This window comes from Rhamphochromis longiceps, linkage group LG14, assembly GCF_057381845.1.
Source record: "Rhamphochromis longiceps isolate RC_006_pf linkage group LG14, R_longiceps_female_GT1.1, whole genome shotgun sequence".
Taxonomy (NCBI): domain Eukaryota; kingdom Metazoa; phylum Chordata; class Actinopteri; order Cichliformes; family Cichlidae; genus Rhamphochromis; species Rhamphochromis longiceps.
Window position 1 is genome coordinate 7,139,985 of NC_140570.1, and position 22,010 is coordinate 7,161,994.

General features: G+C 39.3%; 1 long non-coding RNA gene across 1 annotated transcript; it reads left to right on the top strand.

Moving 5' to 3' along the window:
* The first annotated feature begins 1,559 nt into the window (after window positions 1–1,559).
* On the top strand, window positions 1,560–7,808 carry LOC146653495 (uncharacterized). The gene is made up of 3 exons (XR_014907373.1): window positions 1,560–1,721; window positions 5,435–5,557; window positions 6,820–7,808. It is a non-coding gene; the product is annotated as an uncharacterized LOC146653495 (long non-coding RNA).
* Window positions 7,809–22,010: the final 14,202 nt, after the last annotated feature.

Consider the following 22,010-nt stretch of genomic DNA (forward strand, 5'->3'; position numbering starts at 1 on the left):
AGCAGTTAGTAACAACACAGCGAATCCTTTCTGTATATGAGGCTAAGAACAGCAGCCTTGTAGAAGAAAATAAACAACTGATACTTGAGGTCAGCGCAAAGCACGCCCCGCTACCTCAGATTTCCACCAAGGCCAAGTCAAACTCTATGGCGAAATCATATCAGCAGTCTGAGGTTGGGCGCTCAACCAGATTCATCTCAAGCATTCCTCAAAAGACAGAAAAAAAGGTTTATTTCCTCCCTCCTCTCGTAGGCAAAACGTTGGCATTGCAGAATGTAAGCAGTAGACCCTCCAGATTAACCAACACACCCCCATAATTAAGTAACAGACCCCATCAGCCGGGTCATCACACCAGTAAGAACCCTGCTGCCCTGTTCCCACACCAGAAAGAACAATTTTAAACAATAATTCCCATTCATACATTGAAAGAAATAATCAGTTTTTAGACTGGTCAACAAACACAAACTGACTTTTTAAAAAATTAAAACTCAATCACTAAGAGATATGGTTAAAAACAATGCTAAAAATACACTGAGGCAATTACCTCTCTAACCCAGGAGGACCTGTATTTCCCTTAACACCAAAAATAGTAGACAACACTAAATAATAACATCTGTTTGCTGTGAGGAAGTGACATGAACACGTTCCATCTGTGTCACTACCTCACCCCCAACCAGTCGCGGCAGATGACTGCCCCTTTCTGAGCCTGGTTCTGCCGGAGGTCTCTGCCTGTTAATAGGCAGTTTTTCCTCCCCACTGTCGCCAAGTGCTTGCTCATAGGGGGTCCTCGGATTGTTGGGGTTTCTGTAATATTGTAGGGTCTTTACCTTACAATATCAAGTGCCTTGAAGCATCTTCTTGTGAACTGGCACTATGCAAATAAAAAATTATTGGACTGAACTGATTTTCCTTTTGTTTATTAAGTCTGAGTGGTTGTGTTTTAGCACTTTTGATCTACTTCTATACATTGTATTCATTCCTTGAAACGAAGTAATAATTCTAAACTTTCCACTGTGATTCTAAAACCTTAGCAGAGAGCAGAGTGATAGGTTTGTAGCTTGAACCTATTCGCTGGAACGTTGAAGACAATATAATTACACAGCAAAGCAAGACACAAGTAGGCAAAGTTCTTCATGTTTCTCGTGCACGGGAGAGAACCGGACAGGCGCCGTTCCTTCGCTTGACCCCAGTTGCTCTCTTCGTTCTCCCGTAACACTGTTCTTTTATTGAGGTTACATGAATATGCATCGGTTCATTAACATATGACGTCTACATACACACAAAGAGTACCTTGCCTGTGTGTGTGTATGTGTGTGTGTGTGTGTGTATGTGTGTGTGTATGTGTGTGTGTGTGTATGTATGTGTGTGTGTATGTGTGTTTGTGTGTGTCACAAAGCCATTTGTGACATCACAGAATTGCCTTTGAAGATAGCTGTAGGGGGCGGAGTCAGGTTCCAAGAAAACCTATAAATACACCCCATGTTGCACTGTAAAAAAAATCCGTAAAAATACAGTACTATCTACTGTATAAACGTGAAGGAATTTTCCGTATTAGTCATTTACAGGTATTTTTCTGTATTTCTCAACTACTGCAATGCATTGTGGGAAAAAGAACCCAAAAAGGAGGGAAAAGTAAGCGCAAGAGCAGCCATTAGGCTTCTTTCAGGCTTCATCTGGATTTTGGACTCTGAAGTTGGAGAAACTGCCTTCAAATTTCTGTGGTAAGTATTAAAACTCATGTTTCCTTTTATCAAAATAATAATTTTCAAAAGACTCTGCGTTTTTATTTAGAAAGAATTGTTAATTTATTTGTTAACTGGTTTCGGCTGTCTCCAGACAAGTCAGGAATATTTTGCTGACTCATTTTTAAAAAAATAATTGTTATTTAGGTTTAACATGACTTAAGCTTTATTTTAGTTAATGTTAAAATAATTTTTACTGTGATACCACCAGTTTTGCCCTTCAGTGGCTGAACCAGTTTTCATAAATATTATAGTTAGCTGTCTGTGTCTCTCTGGGTATTACACAGCTGTGACTGCTAACTAGCTAATTAGCGAAAGTCAGCGATGTGGATAACTGGGGAAAGTGAGAACTTATGGTCCTAGAAATTATTCTAGGACTCTCATAAGTACTGTATCAATACCCGTGTTTTACAGTTGGCTCTACTGTACACTTTAAAGGGTTTCGGGCAAAGTTACACTAACCCTAGTTTAACCCTCAGACCTTCCCGGCTGACGCTAGCAAATGCTAATGTAGCATTAGCTTTTGCTGATGATACTTTAGCAGCACTCTGATTTGGGCTGCTAAAGTAAATACTTTTAGCTAGCTGACCAGCATAGATTATTTCGGTGGTTAACAGACTGTAGTGGTAATATTATTGAAAGTATAGTTTCACCTCACCACATGTCTATTTTGTAGCACATAGAAATGTTTAGTTAATATTTATAGACAGACACATTTTCCCTGTAACTGTGTTTTTACTCCAGCATTTGTTGAAAATGTAATTTATGAAATGTTGAGCAGCATTTCTAGTATGTGGAATATTTTTGTCACCCCACTGTGCAAATATGATTAAATACTAATAATTATTACTAAAAAAAATTCAATAATAAATCAATAATAACTATTTCTTGATTGAACTATAATGTAAGCGCAGTGCTGGTGTGCAGGGGCTTTATATGCCTTGTCTATATCAAGCTTTTAGCCAAATATAAGCAGAGATATTTGTATCTTTCTTAAAAATCCAGATCCTTACAGATTATTTGAGAAATGGTTCAACAGCTATCACTACTTGACTCTAAGTCCTGCAGTGGAAAAATATCCCTTATTTCACCTTTGATCACACACTTTGGTTTTCCAGTAGTGATGGGTCGTTCGCGAACGAAATGGCTCTTAGAGCCGGCTCTTTGACGTGAACGACGCGAGCCGGCTCCTTATCGCGAGCCGTCACGTGGGTTTTTTTTTTTCTTTCTCTCAGCCTCTCTCTCGCACTTTTTTTCCGCTTCACTCTGCACGCGAGCCTTGTGCTTTACGCTGGGCAGAGGGGGGAGGGGCGGTAGTTACACTCAGTAGCACAGGAACAGAGCCAGAGAGAGAGAAAGAGAGGCAGGGACAACAACATTAGAAAGGTATAGTAATCATCCACAACTATTTTCGGTTGCAGATGATAAAGGATTGAGAAAGTTTATTCATGCAGGTCCATATGACAGAGAATATGCATGTTCTTTTAGTTTTCATATTATAATTTATATTTAATTGTGTTGTGGTTTGCAGTGTTTTGTGTTCTTTTCACTTTAAATTTGTGAAAGGAAAAAGCTGAAAATTTAAATAGTTAAAACTTGAAATGTGAATAGTTGATTTTTGTATTAGATGATTTATTTATTACATTTTATGTGGAGTGAATAAATAAAAGTATATTTACGGTGGCCCCTAGAGACAAAGCACATACAAACTTCAAATCACGTACGAACTCTGAAGCATGTACAAACTCCAAAACACGTAAAAACTAGTGATGGGATTTCCGGCTCTTTTTAGAGATCCGGCTCTTTCGGTTCGGCTCACTAAAAAGAGCCGGCTCTTTCGGCTCCGAACCGGCTCTTCAGGTTGTTTTGTTGCTTTAATTAATTTATTATTAACAATAATATAAAATTATGCACAAAAGGAATTACTAACGTAAAAACAAGTGGTTTTATTTATATATGTTTATATATAAATATATGCGGTGGCCCCTAGAGACAAAACACGTATAAACTCCAAAACACATTTCTAGCATGAACTGAACTTCCAAAGCAGAGCTACTAGATCACTTAAATCACACAATTGAAAGCATGTGTGTATTGTTTGTGTATTTATACACAGGCACTCATATATATATTCAAATAATTTAAAAAAAAGTTCATTTACCTGTTATTACCACACACCAAATCCGGTCGTTGGTACTTGCTGGCTTGTGTAGCCACAAGATAACAAAGGCTCAACACTGTGCCCAGCATCCTGGAGCACTTCTGTTGTCTTTTGTACGTGTTTTGAGTTTTTATGTGCTTCTGAGCTTTTATATGCTTCTGAGTTTTTACGTGCTTCGGAGTTTGTACGTGTTTTTACGTGTTTTGGAGTTTTTACGTGTTTTGGAGTTTGTACGTGTTTTTACGTGTTTTGGAGTTTGTACATGCTTCAGAGTTCGTACGTGATTTGAAGTTTGTATGTGCTTTGTCTCTAGGGGCCACCGTAAATATACTTTTATTTATTCACTCCACATAAAATGTAATAAATAAATCATCTAATACAAAAATCAACTATTCACATTTCAAGTTTTAACTATTTAAATTTTCAGCTTTTTCCTTTCACAAATTTAAAGTGAAAAGAACACAAAACACTGCAAACCACAACACAATTAAATATAAATTATAATATGAAAACTAAAAGAACATGCATATTCTCTGTCATATGGACCTGCATGAATAAACTTTCTCAATCCTTTATCATCTGCAACCGAAAATAGTTGTGGATGATTACTATACCTTTCTAATGTTGTTGTCCCTGCCTCTCTTTCTCTCTCTCTGGCTCTGTTCCTGTGCTACTGAGTGTAACTACCGCCCCTCCCCCCTCTGCCCAGCGTAAAGCACAAGGCTCGCGTGCAGAGTGAAGCGGAAAAAAAGTGCGAGAGAGAGGCTGAGAGAAAGAAAAAAAAAAACCCACGTGACGGCTCGCGATAAGGAGCCGGCTCGCGTCGTTCACGTCAAAGAGCCGGCTCTAAGAGCCATTTCGTTCGCGAACGACCCATCACTAGTAAAAACACGTACAAACTCCAAAACACGTAAAAACTCCAAAACACGTAAAAACACGTACAAACTCCGAAGCACGTAAAAACTCAGAAGCATATAAAAGCTCAGAAGCACATAAAAACTCAAAACACGTACAAAAGACAACAGAAGTGCTCCAGGATGCTGGGCACAGTGTTGAGCCTTTGTTATCTTGTGGCTACACAAGCCAGCAAGTACCAACGACCGGATTTGGTGTGTGGTAATAACAGGTAAATGAACTTTTTTTTAAATTATTTGAATATATATATGAGTGCCTGTGTATAAATACACAAACAATACACACATGCTTTCAATTGTGTGATTTAAGTGATCTAGTAGCTCTGCTTTGGAAGTTCAGTTCATGCTAGAAATGTGTTTTGGAGTTTATACGTGTTTTGTCTCTAGGGGCCACCGCATATATTTATATATAAACATATATAAATAAAACCACTTGTTTTTACGTTAGTAATTCCTTTTGTGCATAATTTTATATTATTGTTAATAATAAATTAATTAAAGCAACAAAACAACCTGAAGAGCCGGTTCGGAGCCGAAAGAGCCGGCTCTTTTTAGTGAGCCGAACCGAAAGAGCCGGATCTCTAAAAAGAGCCGGAAATCCCATCACTATTTTCCAGTGCAGAGCAATGAAAGACTTCACCAAGTGAAAAAAAAGATGAAGATACAAGCTGGTAATAATCCAGAGCAGCTGGTCTCAGGAAATGAAGAAAAACCCTGACCACCTTCTCTACAAACACAAGGTGAGTTTAATGTTGTGGTTGATTTCGTTTTTCAAGGTATGTATGTTACTTTAATTATAAACTGCTTTTGTTGCAACAGAATGGTGTTATGTGTATGCAACTCTACGTGAATTATAATCCTTTGTAGGGCTGTGTGATATGACCAAAATCTCACATCCCAATATAAGACATTTCTCTCCTGATAACGATATATATCACAAAATAGTGCATTTTCTGTAAATTCTGTGATTCTCGGGCAACTCGACTTATGTGAAGTGTTTTCAGTTGGGCGTCGTGTACCTGGAGTCGAGTGTTTTGACCGATGCATGAAACTATACATTTTTAGACATGAGTTTAAACAGCTGCCATTTTCTTTCTGAGTATTTATTTCACGGCGTGCTGCGAGGAAAAGCCTGTTCTAACGTTTGAGTCTAAGGATTATTTTGAGCACCTGACGGCTCTTTTTTGCTTTTCACTCGTAAACTCTCTCCATACTCTTTCATGTGATTCTTGTGTAGGTGGTTAAAGAGGTTTGTCGTGTTTGAGTGGTGGCGGGGACCAGTTTGTGGCATAATTTGCATAGTATAGCTTTCTGGGGCGTGTCAGACTTTTCATAACCAAACCATGTCCATGCTACAGAGGTAGCCCCTTGTTTAACAATAAGGTCCTCGATTTCTTTTGTCTGGTCCTTCTGATGGAGCTAGCTGGTTCTGCCTCATCCTCGCTGGTCATGCTGGTATTCTCTGTGCCTTCATCTGCGTGGTGACTGTAAGCGCCATTTATAGTCACTTCATGTTTTTATTTGAGGTCATTTGTTTGATGCATATTCTGAAATTTGATGTTTGGGAATAATGTACATCATTTGAGCTTTATTGTGAAAGGTTTATGTGGAAAATAAACAAGCGGACGGCGGAGCCACGCAATGGTTTTACCGTCATTGTTGGTAACGAAAGTACACGTAAAAACAGTCACTTGTCCGTCCATAGTGTGGTTATTTTAAGTATAAGAGAAAGAGAGAACTTTAAGAAATTAATATAGCCACTACAGTGACCATCAAAATCATGAAAAATATATTGCCATAAACAGTTTATTTTGCAACACCACATAACAAACAATAGTGTATAATATGAAACATACACATTTTTATATTGTCATCTGATATAAATTGTCATATCGCACAGCCCTAATCCTTTTTTGTTTATGTTGTTTATGTTCTAGGTAAAAAATAAAATAAAAATACAAACTTTTTAAAAATGACTTGTTGTTTCTCTTTTTTTTCTCAGAATAAATTGCGACTAGTCTCAATGGCTGACTTGGAGGAGCAACACAGCGACACGTTAATCCCGACTGCTGCAGTTCCTGTATGAACTGAGCAACTCTGAAAATCCAAGGAAAAGCTGAGTGTATTTTACTTAAAGCTCAGATGGACCTTGATGGACTAACATGCAGGCTGCATTCAGGACTTTGTCACACTGGTATATGAAGAGTGGTAACAAGACTTTGTAGTAATTTGCCTTACTATTGTCTTATTTGTTGTGATTTAGGGTCTGTGCGCACAAGCAGAGGTTTTTGTTTGTAACCGTAACCTTGTTTTCAGAGCCTTGTCTAACATTTAATGGTCATGAAATATGTCAGACTTTTTCCTCTACTTAAACAGCTAAGAGCATTTGAACACCATGGATAAAAAGGTGTGCATTAAGGATTTTGAACTATGATGTTTAAGTGTTGTCACTGCTGAGGATGACACAGATCCTTATTCACTACGCTGCTGTTTACAGTTTAACTTTTCATCAGAACAAGCACTTCTAATTGTACTTTGCTCCTCACTGACAAAACAAGTCCAGTAAATACACTTTTATCTTTAAGTTTGGGACAGTGATCTGTCTTAATTTATTTTGTGTTTTAGTTATCATATGGTGAAAAGTCCTGTGGTTATCCATCCGTCCTGTTCGAATAAACCCAAAGTTCAGGAACATCTTCTTTAGATCTGTTCAGTTTTATTCATGTGGCACCACTTAAACAGTCAACAAATTTTGACTCAAGTATGTTATATTTTAAGGTAAAGAGTTGTTCTCAGACAAATGTTCACACAAATGTGAATGACATTCACTTCATTAATGAAGTGAATGTAATTCAGTAATCAAAGGTGTTTGGCTATAACTGACTACATGTGTATACTGTATCATAAGTGGACAGACATGGATGTAAGCCACACCTTAACCATTTGGCTGAGGCAAAACTACCACAAGGCAGTGATTCTAACTAAAAGGTACTATGGATATTATTAAATGTGAACATATAGTTAAATATGACATTTTTTGTTTGCCAGGTGTCCTGTTTGAAGAAAACACTTGGTAGCCACTTGAATGAATGTAAATAAACACATTTACATGAGGGCAACCTGATTTTAAGGAAATAAAAATGCTCAAATTTGAAAGCTTGTGAGTTATTTTGTTCATGTATCAGCTGTTTAGTAGTTTTATGACAAGATGGATGCTGTCATTATATTTTAGTATAGTTTTAGAGTTGAGGAGAATAAAAGAATATTTAACATTAATTGTACCAATGTTGTTGTGTACGAAGCACAAATTAATTTAAGTTTTAATTTATGAATTTTTGAGTACATGGTGTACTAGGTTGTAATTGCATAGAAATGTACGTTTAAGGATATAAAGAACTATATTTAATGAGTTACAGTGAAAAGAAGTGCTTGGAAATAGTAATATAAACAGAAATTTCAAATTTTCTATTTACGGAAAATATCAGTTAATGATACAGAAAATATACTGTGAATAAAAGGAATCTTCCGTTTTATAGCTGAAGGAAATGTCCGTAAATAGTACAGAGAGTATACTGTAAATCTACAGAATTTTCCGTTTTATCGTTTACAGAAAAGTCCGTCAAACTGCCGTAAAAAAACAGAAAATGTACTGGCAGAAAATTACCAGGACATTTTCCGTTTTTCTACGGAATATTTTTTTACAGTGTGACAGAAACTGTAAGTTTGAGTTTCCATTTGGAACCCACATTACCTAGTTGAGTAGATAACTGGTTGCACTTGATAACTTTGCGCAAACAATATAAATACAAATTAAATACATTCATTTAAAAATAGCTGCCACACTAGAATTACAGCATAAAAAAATTGAAAAATTAAGGAGAAGAGAAAAACACCTCATGGCTTTAAACAAGGAACAGCAGAAGACAATATCAAAATTTGTTAAGGTGTGTAGAGAACGTGTGGATGATATTTCGAGCCTTAAACAGGAAGCCCGCGCCCATCTCTCACAAGTAGACCAACTAAGAAAACGTATGGCTCAATGTGAGATGAAGGCTGCAGGATCAGAGAAATATGAGAAAAAAATCCTGGACCTTCAAAAGAAATGCAAAGACTTGGAAAGGAAACATGCCACTGAAAAAAAGAGACGGGAGCAGAAAGAAAAAGATGTGGAATTTCTGTCTCGTCTTCAAGGCAAAGTCAATAGACTGAGCAAAGAAAATGAGGCCTTGAAGCAAGAATTAAAGCAAGTGACCACTGAAAAAAACCTAAAAGTAAAAGAACTGAAGGAAAAAGAAAAACAGATAAAAAATGAGCTTAGAGTCCAGGACCAGCTCAAAGAAGAGAGGGTCAACTTTGAAAAAAGGACATCAGAATATCTTGTAGAGGCTAGCACGCTGTTTCAATGTAGAGACAGACTTAAAACAGTGGAGGCACTAGAAGAGAAATTAAAAGCTGAAATTAAAACATGGCAAAAAAAAGCAGAGGATTTTGAAGAGCAAAAGGACAGGGTCATTATGGAGAAAAGCGCATTGATAATGAAAAATAATGAACTGTCAGATTTGCTTTTGGGAAAGGACTTGGACAATAACAAACTAGTAAAAGAGTTAAAAGGAAAACGAGAGGAAATAGAAAGTCAGACAAAGGAAGCCTCAAAGCAGCTTTCTAACACGCAACACCTGGAGAAAGTCCTGCAGATGAAAAATGAACAAATAGCCAAACTTGAAAGTGAGAGGCGGGAATCCTTCAAGAAAATGACATCCCAAGATCATGAGATCGTCAGTCTGAGAAATGCTCTGAAAGAAACAGAACACAGACTAAAAATACAGATGACGCACGACGAGTTTTGGAATGAAAAACTTAATAAGGAGTTATCTGAGGCTAAGACCGTGATCAGTCAATTTAAGGACACCATAGAGTCACTGACAAAAGACACAGAACAAAAGAATAGTGAACGAGAAGTGATTCAAGCAGAGCTATCCAAGTCTCAGACCAGGTATTTTGCTGTGAAAAATCAACTGGAGCTCATCAAACAAAAGCAGGCAGAAGCGCAGACGGCACAGGCCAAACAACTTGCCTGTGTCAACAAGGAGCGCAAGGTAGTTAAGAAAAGGCTGGTCCAGATTTTGGCAGACAAAGAAAAGGTGGACAAAGAGCTCACACACTACAAAGAAATTGTGTTTCAGCAGCAACAAAACATAAAAGAGCTGGAAACTGAAATTCAAATGAGTTCAACTCAAAGACAAACGATTGAAGGACAAAAACAGGAAATTGACCGTCTGACGAAGCAGGTAAAGGACCTGCGTGAGGAGAATTCCTTAAAGGTTGCCATTGAGCTGCACAAATACGCTGCAAAAACACAGGAAAAAATCTTCTCGCAGTGGCGAACAAACAGACTTAACGCTAAAAGAAAAATGCACATGTCCAGTCACGCATTAGTATTTGAACAGCGCCGCCGGGACCGCCTGTTATGCAAATATAAACAACTGGTCACAGAAAAGGACAAAGAAATTAAAGAACTGCGGTCAACGCTGAATCAGGAGGCTGCACTTCAAAACAAAGATGCCATACAGAAACTCCACAGATGTGAGTGGGAAAATCGCGACCTCAAAAAGCAGTTAGTAACAACACAGCGAATCCTTTCTGTATATGAGGCTAAGAACAGCAGCCTTGTAGAAGAAAATAAACAACTGACACTTGAGGTCAGCGCAAAGCACGCCCCGCTACCTCAGATTTCCACCAAGGCCAAGTCAAACTCTATGGCGAAATCATATCAGCAGTCTGAGGTTGGGCGCTCAACCAGATTCATCTCAAGCATTCCTCAAAAGACAGAAAAAAAGGTTTATTTCCTCCCTCCTCTCGTAGGCAAAACGTTGGCATTGCAGAATGTAAGCAGTAGACCCTCCAGATTAACCAACACACCCCCATAATTAAGTAACAGACCCCATCAGCCGGGTCATCACACCAGTAAGAACCCTGCTGCCCTGTTCCCACACCAGAAAGAACAATTTTAAACAATAATTCCCATTCATACATTGAAAGAAATAATCAGTTTTTAGACTGGTCAACAAACACAAACTGACTTTTTAAAAAATTAAAACTCAATTACTAAGAGATATGGTTAAAAACAATGCTAAAAATACACTGAGGCAATTACCTCTCTAACCCAGGAGGACCTGTATTTCCCTTAACACCAAAAATAGTAGACAACACTAAATAATAACATCTGTTTGCTGTGAGGAAGTGACATGAACACGTTCCATCTGTGTCACTACCTCACCCCCAACCAGTCGCGGCAGATGACTGCCCCTTTCTGAGCCTGGTTCTGCCGGAGGTCTCTGCCTGTTAATAGGCAGTTTTTCCTCCCCACTGTCGCCAAGTGCTTGCTCATAGGGGGTCCTCGGATTGTTGGGGTTTCTGTAATATTGTAGGGTCTTTACCTTACAATATCAAGTGCCTTGAAGCATCTTCTTGTGAACTGGCACTATGCAAATAAAAAATTATTGGACTGAACTGATTTTCCTTTTGTTTATTAAGTCTGAGTGGTTGTGTTTTAGCACTTTTGATCTACTTCTATACATTGTATTCATTCCTTGAAACGAAGTAATAATTCTAAACTTTCCACTGTGATTCTAAAACCTTAGCAGAGAGCAGAGTGATAGGTTTGTAGCTTGAACCTATTCGCTGGAACGTTGAAGACAATATAATTACACAGCAAAGCAAGACACAAGTAGGCAAAGTTCTTCATGTTTCTCGTGCACGGGAGAGAACCGGACAGGCGCCGTTCCTTCGCTTGACCCCAGTTGCTCTCTTCGTTCTCCCGTAACACTGTTCTTTTATTGAGGTTACATGAATATGCATCGGTTCATTAACATATGACGTCTACATACACACAAAGAGTACCTTGCCTGTGTGTGTGTGTGTGTGTGTGTGTGTGTGTATGTGTATGTGTGTGTGTGTGTGTGTATGTATGTGTGTGTGTATGTGTGTGTGTATGTGTGTTTGTGTGTGTCACAAAGCCATTTGTGACATCACAGAATTGCCTTTGAAGATAGCTGTAGGGGGCGGAGTCAGGTTCCAAGAAAACCTATAAATACACCCCATGTTGACAGAAACTGTAAGTTTGAGTTTCCATTTGGAACCCACATTACCTAGTTGAGTAGATAACTGGTTGCACTTGATAACTTTGCGCAAACAATATAAATACAAATTAAATACATTCATTTAAAAATAGCTGCCACACTAGAATTACAGCATAAAAAAATTGAAAAATTAAGGAGAAGAGAAAAACACCTCATGGCTTTAAACAAGGAACAGCAGAAGACAATATCAAAATTTGTTAAGGTGTGTAGAGAACGTGTGGATGATATTTCGAGCCTTAAACAGGAAGCCCGCGCCCATCTCTCACAAGTAGACCAACTAAGAAAACGTATGGCTCAATGTGAGATGAAGGCTGCAGGATCAGAGAAATATGAGAAAAAAATCCTGGACCTTCAAAAGAAATGCAAAGACTTGGAAAGGAAACATGCCACTGAAAAAAAGAGACGGGAGCAGAAAGAAAAAGATGTGGAATTTCTGTCTCGTCTTCAAGGCAAAGTCAATAGACTGAGCAAAGAAAATGAGGCCTTGAAGCAAGAATTAAAGCAAGTGACCACTGAAAAAAACCTAAAAGTAAAAGAACTGAAGGAAAAAGAAAAACAGATAAAAAATGAGCTTAGAGTCCAGGACCAGCTCAAAGAAGAGAGGGTCAACTTTGAAAAAAGGACATCAGAATATCTTGTAGAGGCTAGCACGCTGTTTCAATGTAGAGACAGACTTAAAACAGTGGAGGCACTAGAAGAGAAATTAAAAGCTGAAATTAAAACATGGCAAAAAAAAGCAGAGGATTTTGAAGAGCAAAAGGACAGGGTCATTATGGAGAAAAGCGCATTGATAATGAAAAATAATGAACTGTCAGATTTGCTTTTGGGAAAGGACTTGGACAATAACAAACTAGTAAAAGAGTTAAAAGGAAAACGAGAGGAAATAGAAAGTCAGACAAAGGAAGCCTCAAAGCAGCTTTCTAACACGCAACACCTGGAGAAAGTCCTGCAGATGAAAAATGAACAAATAGCCAAACTTGAAAGTGAGAGGCGGGAATCCTTCAAGAAAATGACATCCCAAGATCATGAGATCGTCAGTCTGAGAAATGCTCTGAAAGAAACAGAACACAGACTAAAAATACAGATGACGCACGACGAGTTTTGGAATGAAAAACTTAATAAGGAGTTATGTGAGGCTAAGACCGTGATCAGTCAATTTAAGGACACCATAGAGTCACTGACAAAAGACACAGAACAAAAGAATAGTGAACGAGAAGTGATTCAAGCAGAGCTATCCAAGTCTCAGACCAGGTATTTTGCTGTGAAAAATCAACTGGAGCTCATCAAACAAAAGCAGGCAGAAGCGCAGACGGCACAGGCCAAACAACTTGCCTGTGTCAACAAGGAGCGCAAGGTAGTTAAGAAAAGGCTGGTCCAGATTTTGGCAGACAAAGAAAAGGTGGACAAAGAGCTCACACACTACAAAGAAATTGTGTTTCAGCAGCAACAAAACATAAAAGAGCTGGAAACTGAAATTCAAATGAGTTCAACTCAAAGACAAACGATTGAAGGACAAAAACAGGAAATTGACCGTCTGACGAAGCAGGTAAAGGACCTGCGTGAGGAGAATTCCTTAAAGGTTGCCATTGAGCTGCACAAATACGCTGCAAAAACACAGGAAAAAATCTTCTCGCAGTGGCGAACAAACAGACTTAACGCTAAAAGAAAAATGCACATGTCCAGTCACGCATTAGTATTTGAACAGCGCCGCCGGGACCGCCTGTTATGCAAATATAAACAACTGGTCACAGAAAAGGACAAAGAAATTAAAGAACTGCGGTCAACGCTGAATCAGGAGGCTGCACTTCAAAACAAAGATGCCATACAGAAACTCCACAGATGTGAGTGGGAAAATCGCGACCTCAAAAAGCAGTTAGTAACAACACAGCGAATCCTTTCTGTATATGAGGCTAAGAACAGCAGCCTTGTAGAAGAAAATAAACAACTGACACTTGAGGTCAGCGCAAAGCACGCCCCGCTACCTCAGATTTCCACCAAGGCCAAGTCAAACTCTATGGCGAAATCATATCAGCAGTCTGAGGTTGGGCGCTCAACCAGATTCATCTCAAGCATTCCTCAAAAGACAGAAAAAAAGGTTTATTTCCTCCCTCCTCTCGTAGGCAAAACGTTGGCATTGCAGAATGTAAGCAGTAGACCCTCCAGATTAACCAACACACCCCCATAATTAAGTAACAGACCCCATCAGCCGGGTCATCACACCAGTAAGAACCCTGCTGCCCTGTTCCCACACCAGAAAGAACAATTTTAAACAATAATTCCCATTCATACATTGAAAGAAATAATCAGTTTTTAGACTGGTCAACAAACACAAACTGACTTTTTAAAAAATTAAAACTCAATTACTAAGAGATATGGTTAAAAACAATGCTAAAAATACACTGAGGCAATTACCTCTCTAACCCAGGAGGACCTGTATTTCCCTTAACACCAAAAATAGTAGACAACACTAAATAATAACATCTGTTTGCTGTGAGGAAGTGACATGAACACGTTCCATCTGTGTCACTACCTCACCCCCAACCAGTCGCGGCAGATGACTGCCCCTTTCTGAGCCTGGTTCTGCCGGAGGTCTCTGCCTGTTAATAGGCAGTTTTTCCTCCCCACTGTCGCCAAGTGCTTGCTCATAGGGGGTCCTCGGATTGTTGGGGTTTCTGTAATATTGTAGGGTCTTTACCTTACAATATCAAGTGCCTTGAAGCATCTTCTTGTGAACTGGCACTATGCAAATAAAAAATTATTGGACTGAACTGATTTTCCTTTTGTTTATTAAGTCTGAGTGGTTGTGTTTTAGCACTTTTGATCTACTTCTATACATTGTATTCATTCCTTGAAACGAAGTAATAATTCTAAACTTTCCACTGTGATTCTAAAACCTTAGCAGAGAGCAGAGTGATAGGTTTGTAGCTTGAACCTATTCGCTGGAACGTTGAAGACAATATAATTACACAGCAAAGCAAGACACAAGTAGGCAAAGTTCTTCATGTTTCTCGTGCACGGGAGAGAACCGGACAGGCGCCGTTCCTTCGCTTGACCCCAGTTGCTCTCTTCGTTCTCCCGTAACACTGTTCTTTTATTGAGGTTACATGAATATGCATCGGTTCATTAACATATGACGTCTACATACACACAAAGAGTACCTTGCCTGTGTGTGTGTGTGTGTGTGTGTGTGTGTGTGTATGTGTGTGTGTGTGTGTGTGTGTGTATGTGTGTGTGTATGTGTGTTTGTGTGTGTCACAAAGCCATTTGTGACATCACAGAATTGCCTTTGAAGATAGCTGTAGGGGGCGGAGTCAGGTTCCAAGAAAACCTATAAATACACCCCATGTTGACAGAAACTGTAAGTTTGAGTTTCCATTTGGAACCCACATTACCTAGTTGAGTAGATAACTGGTTGCACTTGATAACTTTGTGCAAACAATATAAATACAAATTAAATACATTCATTTAAAAATAGCTGCCACACTAGAATTACAGCATAAAAAAATTGAAAAATTAAGGAGAAGAGAAAAACACCTCATGGCTTTAAACAAGGAACAGCAGAAGACAATATCAAAATTTGTTAAGGTGTGTAGAGAACGTGTGGATGATATTTCGAGCCTTAAACAGGAAGCCCGCGCCCATCTCTCACAAGTAGACCAACTAAGAAAACGTATGGCTCAATGTGAGATGAAGGCTGCAGGATCAGAGAAATATGAGAAAAAAATCCTGGACCTTCAAAAGAAATGCAAAGACTTGGAAAGGAAACATGCCACTGAAAAAAAGAGACGGGAGCAGAAAGAAAAAGATGTGGAATTTCTGTCTCGTCTTCAAGGCAAAGTCAATAGACTGAGCAAAGAAAATGAGGCCTTGAAGCAAGAATTAAAGCAAGTGACCACTGAAAAAAACCTAAAAGTAAAAGAACTGAAGGAAAAAGAAAAACAGATAAAAAATGAGCTTAGAGTCCAGGACCAGCTCAAAGAAGAGAGGGTCAACTTTGAAAAAAGGACATCAGAATATCTTGTAGAGGCTAGCACGCTGTTTCAATGTAGAGACAGACTTAAAACAGTGGAGGCACTAGAAGAGAAATTAAAAGCTGAAATTAAAACATGGCAAAAAAAAGCAGAGGATTTTGAAGAGCAAAAGGACAGGGTCATTATGGAGAAAAGCGCATTGATAATGAAAAATAATGAACTGTCAGATTTGCTTTTGGGAAAGGACTTGGACAATAACAAACTAGTAAAAGAGTTAAAAGGAAAACGAGAGGAAATAGAAAGTCAGACAAAGGAAGCCTCAAAGCAGCTTTCTAACACGCAACACCTGGAGAAAGTCCTGCAGATGAAAAATGAACAAATAGCCAAACTTGAAAGTGAGAGGCGGGAATCCTTCAAGAAAATGACATCCCAAGATCATGAGATCGTCAGTCTGAGAAATGCTCTGAAAGAAACAGAACACAGACTAAAAATACAGATGACGCACGACGAGTTTTGGAATGAAAAACTTAATAAGGAGTTATCTGAGGCTAAGACCGTGATCAGTCAATTTAAGGACACCATAGAGTCACTGACAAAAGACACAGAACAAAAGAATAGTGAACGAGAAGTGATTCAAGCAGAGCTATCCAAGTCTCAGACCAGGTATTTTGCTGTGAAAAATCAACTGGAGCTCATCAAACAAAAGCAGGCAGAAGCGCAGACGGCACAGGCCAAACAACTTGCCTGTGTCAACAAGGAGCGCAAGGTAGTTAAGAAAAGGCTGGTCCAGATTTTGGCAGACAAAGAAAAGGTGGACAAAGAGCTCACACACTACAAAGAAATTGTGTTTCAGCAGCAACAAAACATAAAAGAGCTGGAAACTGAAATTCAAATGAGTTCAACTCAAAGACAAACGATTGAAGGACAAAAACAGGAAATTGACCGTCTGACGAAGCAGGTAAAGGACCTGCGTGAGGAGAATTCCTTAAAGGTTGCCATTGAGCTGCACAAATACGCTGCAAAAACACAGGAAAAAATCTTCTCGCAGTGGCGAACAAACAGACTTAACGCTAAAAGAAAAATGCACATGTCCAGTCACGCATTAGTATTTGAACAGCGCCGCCGGGACCGCCTGTTATGCAAATATAAACAACTGGTCACAGAAAAGGACAAAGAAATTAAAGAACTGCGGTCAACGCTGAATCAGGAGGCTGCACTTCAAAACAAAGATGCCATACAGAAACTCCACAGATGTGAGTGGGAAAATCGCGACCTCAAAAAGCAGTTAGTAACAACACAGCGAATCCTTTCTGTATATGAGGCTAAGAACAGCAGCCTTGTAGAAGAAAATAAACAACTGACACTTGAGGTCAGCGCAAAGCACGCCCCGCTACCTCAGATTTCCACCAAGGCCAAGTCAAACTCTATGGCGAAATCATATCAGCAGTCTGAGGTTGGGCGCTCAACCAGATTCATCTCAAGCATTCCTCAAAAGACAGAAAAAAAGGTTTATTTCCTCCCTCCTCTCGTAGGCAAAACGTTGGCATTGCAGAATGTAAGCAGTAGACCCTCCAGATTAACCAACACACCCCCATAATTAAGTAACAGACCCCATCAGCCGGGTCATCACACCAGTAAGAACCCTGCTGCCCTGTTCCCACACCAGAAAGAACAATTTTAAACAATAATTCCCATTCATACATTGAAAGAAATAATCAGTTTTTAGACTGGTCAACAAACACAAACTGACTTTTTAAAAAATTAAAACTCAATCACTAAGAGATATGGTTAAAAACAATGCTAAAAATACACTGAGGCAATTACCTCTCTAACCCAGGAGGACCTGTATTTCCCTTAACACCAAAAATAGTAGACAACACTAAATAATAACATCTGTTTGCTGTGAGGAAGTGACATGAACACGTTCCATCTGTGTCACTACCTCACCCCCAACAGATGACTGCCCCTTTCTGAGCCTGGTTCTGCCGGAGGTCTCTGCCTGTTAATAGGCAGTTTTTCCTCCCCACTGTCGCCAAGTGCTTGCTCATAGGGGGTCCTCGGATTGTTGGGGTTTCTGTAATATTGTAGGGTCTTTACCTTACAATATCAAGTGCCTTGAAGCATCTTCTTGTGAACTGGCACTATGCAAATAAAAAATTATTGGACTGAACTGATTTTCCTTTTGTTTATTAAGTCTGAGTGGTTGTGTTTTAGCACTTTTGATCTACTTCTATACATTGTATTCATTCCTTGAAACGAAGTAATAATTCTAAACTTTCCACTGTGATTCTAAAACCTTAGCAGAGAGCAGAGTGATAGGTTTGTAGCTTGAACCTATTCGCTGGAACGTTGAAGACAATATAATTACACAGCAAAGCAAGACACAAGTAGGCAAAGTTCTTCATGTTTCTCGTGCACGGGAGAGAACCGGACAGGCGCCGTTCCTTCGCTTGACCCCAGTTGCTCTCTTCGTTCTCCCGTAACACTGTTCTTTTATTGAGGCTACATGAATATGCATCGGTTCATTAACATATGACGTCTACATACACACAAAGAGTACCTTGCCTGTGTGTGTATGTGTGTGTGTGTGTGTGTGTGTGTGTGTGTATGTGTGTGTGTGTGTGTGTGTATGTATGTATGTGTGTGTGTATGTGTGTTTGTGTGTGTCACAAAGCCATTTGTGACATCACAGAATTGCCTTTGAAGATAGCTGTAGGGGGCGGAGTCAGGTTCCAAGAAAACCTATAAATACACCCCATGTTGACAGAAACTGTAAGTTTGAGTTTCCATTTGGAACCCACATTACCTAGTTGAGTAGATAACTGGTTGCACTTGATAACTTTGCGCAAACAATATAAATACAAATTAAATACATTCATTTAAAAATAGCTGCCACACTAGAATTACAGCATAAAAAAATTGAAAAATTAAGGAGAAGAGAAAAACACCTCATGGCTTTAAACAAGGAACAGCAGAAGACAATATCAAAATTTGTTAAGGTGTGTAGAGAACGTGTGGATGATATTTCGAGCCTTAAACAGGAAGCCCGCGCCCATCTCTCACAAGTAGACCAACTAAGAAAACGTATGGCTCAATGTGAGATGAAGGCTGCAGGATCAGAGAAATATGAGAAAAAAATCCTGGACCTTCAAAAGAAATGCAAAGACTTGGAAAGGAAACATGCCACTGAAAAAAAGAGACGGGAGCAGAAAGAAAAAGATGTGGAATTTCTGTCTCGTCTTCAAGGCAAAGTCAATAGACTGAGCAAAGAAAATGAGGCCTTGAAGCAAGAATTAAAGCAAGTGACCACTGAAAAAAACCTAAAAGTAAAAGAACTGAAGGAAAAAGAAAAACAGATAAAAAATGAGCTTAGAGTCCAGGACCAGCTCAAAGAAGAGAGGGTCAACTTTGAAAAAAGGACATCAGAATATCTTGTAGAGGCTAGCACGCTGTTTCAATGTAGAGACAGACTTAAAACAGTGGAGGCACTAGAAGAGAAATTAAAAGCTGAAATTAAAACATGGCAAAAAAAAGCAGAGGATTTTGAAGAGCAAAAGGACAGGGTCATTATGGAGAAAAGCGCATTGATAATGAAAAATAATGAACTGTCAGATTTGCTTTTGGGAAAGGACTTGGACAATAACAAACTAGTAAAAGAGTTAAAAGGAAAACGAGAGGAAATAGAAAGTCAGACAAAGGAAGCCTCAAAGCAGCTTTCTAACACGCAACACCTGGAGAAAGTCCTGCAGATGAAAAATGAACAAATAGCCAAACTTGAAAGTGAGAGGCGGGAATCCTTCAAGAAAATGACATCCCAAGATCATGAGATCGTCAGTCTGAGAAATGCTCTGAAAGAAACAGAACACAGACTAAAAATACAGATGACGCACGACGAGTTTTGGAATGAAAAACTTAATAAGGAGTTATCTGAGGCTAAGACCGTGATCAGTCAATTTAAGGACACCATAGAGTCACTGACAAAAGACACAGAACAAAAGAATAGTGAACGAGAAGTGATTCAAGCAGAGCTATCCAAGTCTCAGACCAGGTATTTTGCTGTGAAAAATCAACTGGAGCTCATCAAACAAAAGCAGGCAGAAGCGCAGACGGCACAGGCCAAACAACTTGCCTGTGTCAACAAGGAGCGCAAGGTAGTTAAGAAAAGGCTGGTCCAGATTTTGGCAGACAAAGAAAAGGTGGACAAAGAGCTCACACACTACAAAGAAATTGTGTTTCAGCAGCAACAAAACATAAAAGAGCTGGAAACTGAAATTCAAATGAGTTCAACTCAAAGACAAACGATTGAAGGACAAAAACAGGAAATTGACCGTCTGACGAAGCAGGTAAAGGACCTGCGTGAGGAGAATTCCTTAAAGGTTGCCATTGAGCTGCACAAATACGCTGCAAAAACACAGGAAAAAATCTTCTCGCAGTGGCGAACAAACAGACTTAACGCTAAAAGAAAAATGCACATGTCCAGTCACGCATTAGTATTTGAACAGCGCCGCCGGGACCGCCTGTTATGCAAATATAAACAACTGGTCACAGAAAAGGACAAAGAAATTAAAGAACTGCGGTCAACGCTGAATCAGGAGGCTGCACTTCAAAACAAAGATGCCATACAGAAACTCCACAGATGTGAGTGGGAAAATCGCGACCTCAAAAAGCAGTTAGTAACAACACAGCGAATCCTTTCTGTATATGAGGCTAAGAACAGCAGCCTTGTAGAAGAAAATAAACAACTGACACTTGAGGTCAGCGCAAAGCACGCCCCGCTACCTCAGATTTCCACCAAGGCCAAGTCAAACTCTATGGCGAAATCATATCAGCAGTCTGAGGTTGGGCGCTCAACCAGATTCATCTCAAGCATTCCTCAAAAGACAGAAAAAAAGGTTTATTTCCTCCCTCCTCTCGTAGGCAAAACGTTGGCATTGCAGAATGTAAGCAGTAGACCCTCCAGATTAACCAACACACCCCCATAATTAAGTAACAGACCCCATCAGCCGGGTCATCACACCAGTAAGAACCCTGCTGCCCTGTTCCCACACCAGAAAGAACAATTTTAAACAATAATTCCCATTCATACATTGAAAGAAATAATCAGTTTTTAGACTGGTCAACAAACACAAACTGACTTTTTAAAAAATTAAAACTCAATCACTAAGAGATATGGTTAAAAACAATGCTAAAAATACACTGAGGCAATTACCTCTCTAACCCAGGAGGACCTGTATTTCCCTTAACACCAAAAATAGTAGACAACACTAAATAATAACATCTGTTTGCTGTGAGGAAGTGACATGAACACGTTCCATCTGTGTCACTACCTCACCCCCAACCAGTCGCGGCAGATGACTGCCCCTTTCTGAGCCTGGTTCTGCCGGAGGTCTCTGCCTGTTAATAGGCAGTTTTTCCTCCCCACTGTCGCCAAGTGCTTGCTCATAGGGGGTCCTCGGATTGTTGGGGTTTCTGTAATATTGTAGGGTCTTTACCTTACAATATCAAGTGCCTTGAAGCATCTTCTTGTGAACTGGCACTATGCAAATAAAAAATTATTGGACTGAACTGATTTTCCTTTTGTTTATTAAGTCTGAGTGGTTGTGTTTTAGCACTTTTGATCTACTTCTATACATTGTATTCATTCCTTGAAACGAAGTAATAATTCTAAACTTTCCACTGTGATTCTAAAACCTTAGCAGAGAGCAGAGTGATAGGTTTGTAGCTTGAACCTATTCGCTGGAACGTTGAAGACAATATAATTACACAGCAAAGCAAGACACAAGTAGGCAAAGTTCTTCATGTTTCTCGTGCACGGGAGAGAACCGGACAGGCGCCGTTCCTTCGCTTGACCCCAGTTGCTCTCTTCGTTCTCCCGTAACACTGTTCTTTTATTGAGGTTACATGAATATGCATCGGTTCATTAACATATGACGTCTACATACACACAAAGAGTACCTTGCCTGTGTGTGTGTATGTGTGTGTGTGTGTGTGTGTGTGTGTGTATGTGTGTGTGTGTGTGTGTATGTATGTGTGTGTGTATGTGTGTGTGTATGTGTGTGTGTGTGTGTGTGTGTATGTGTGTG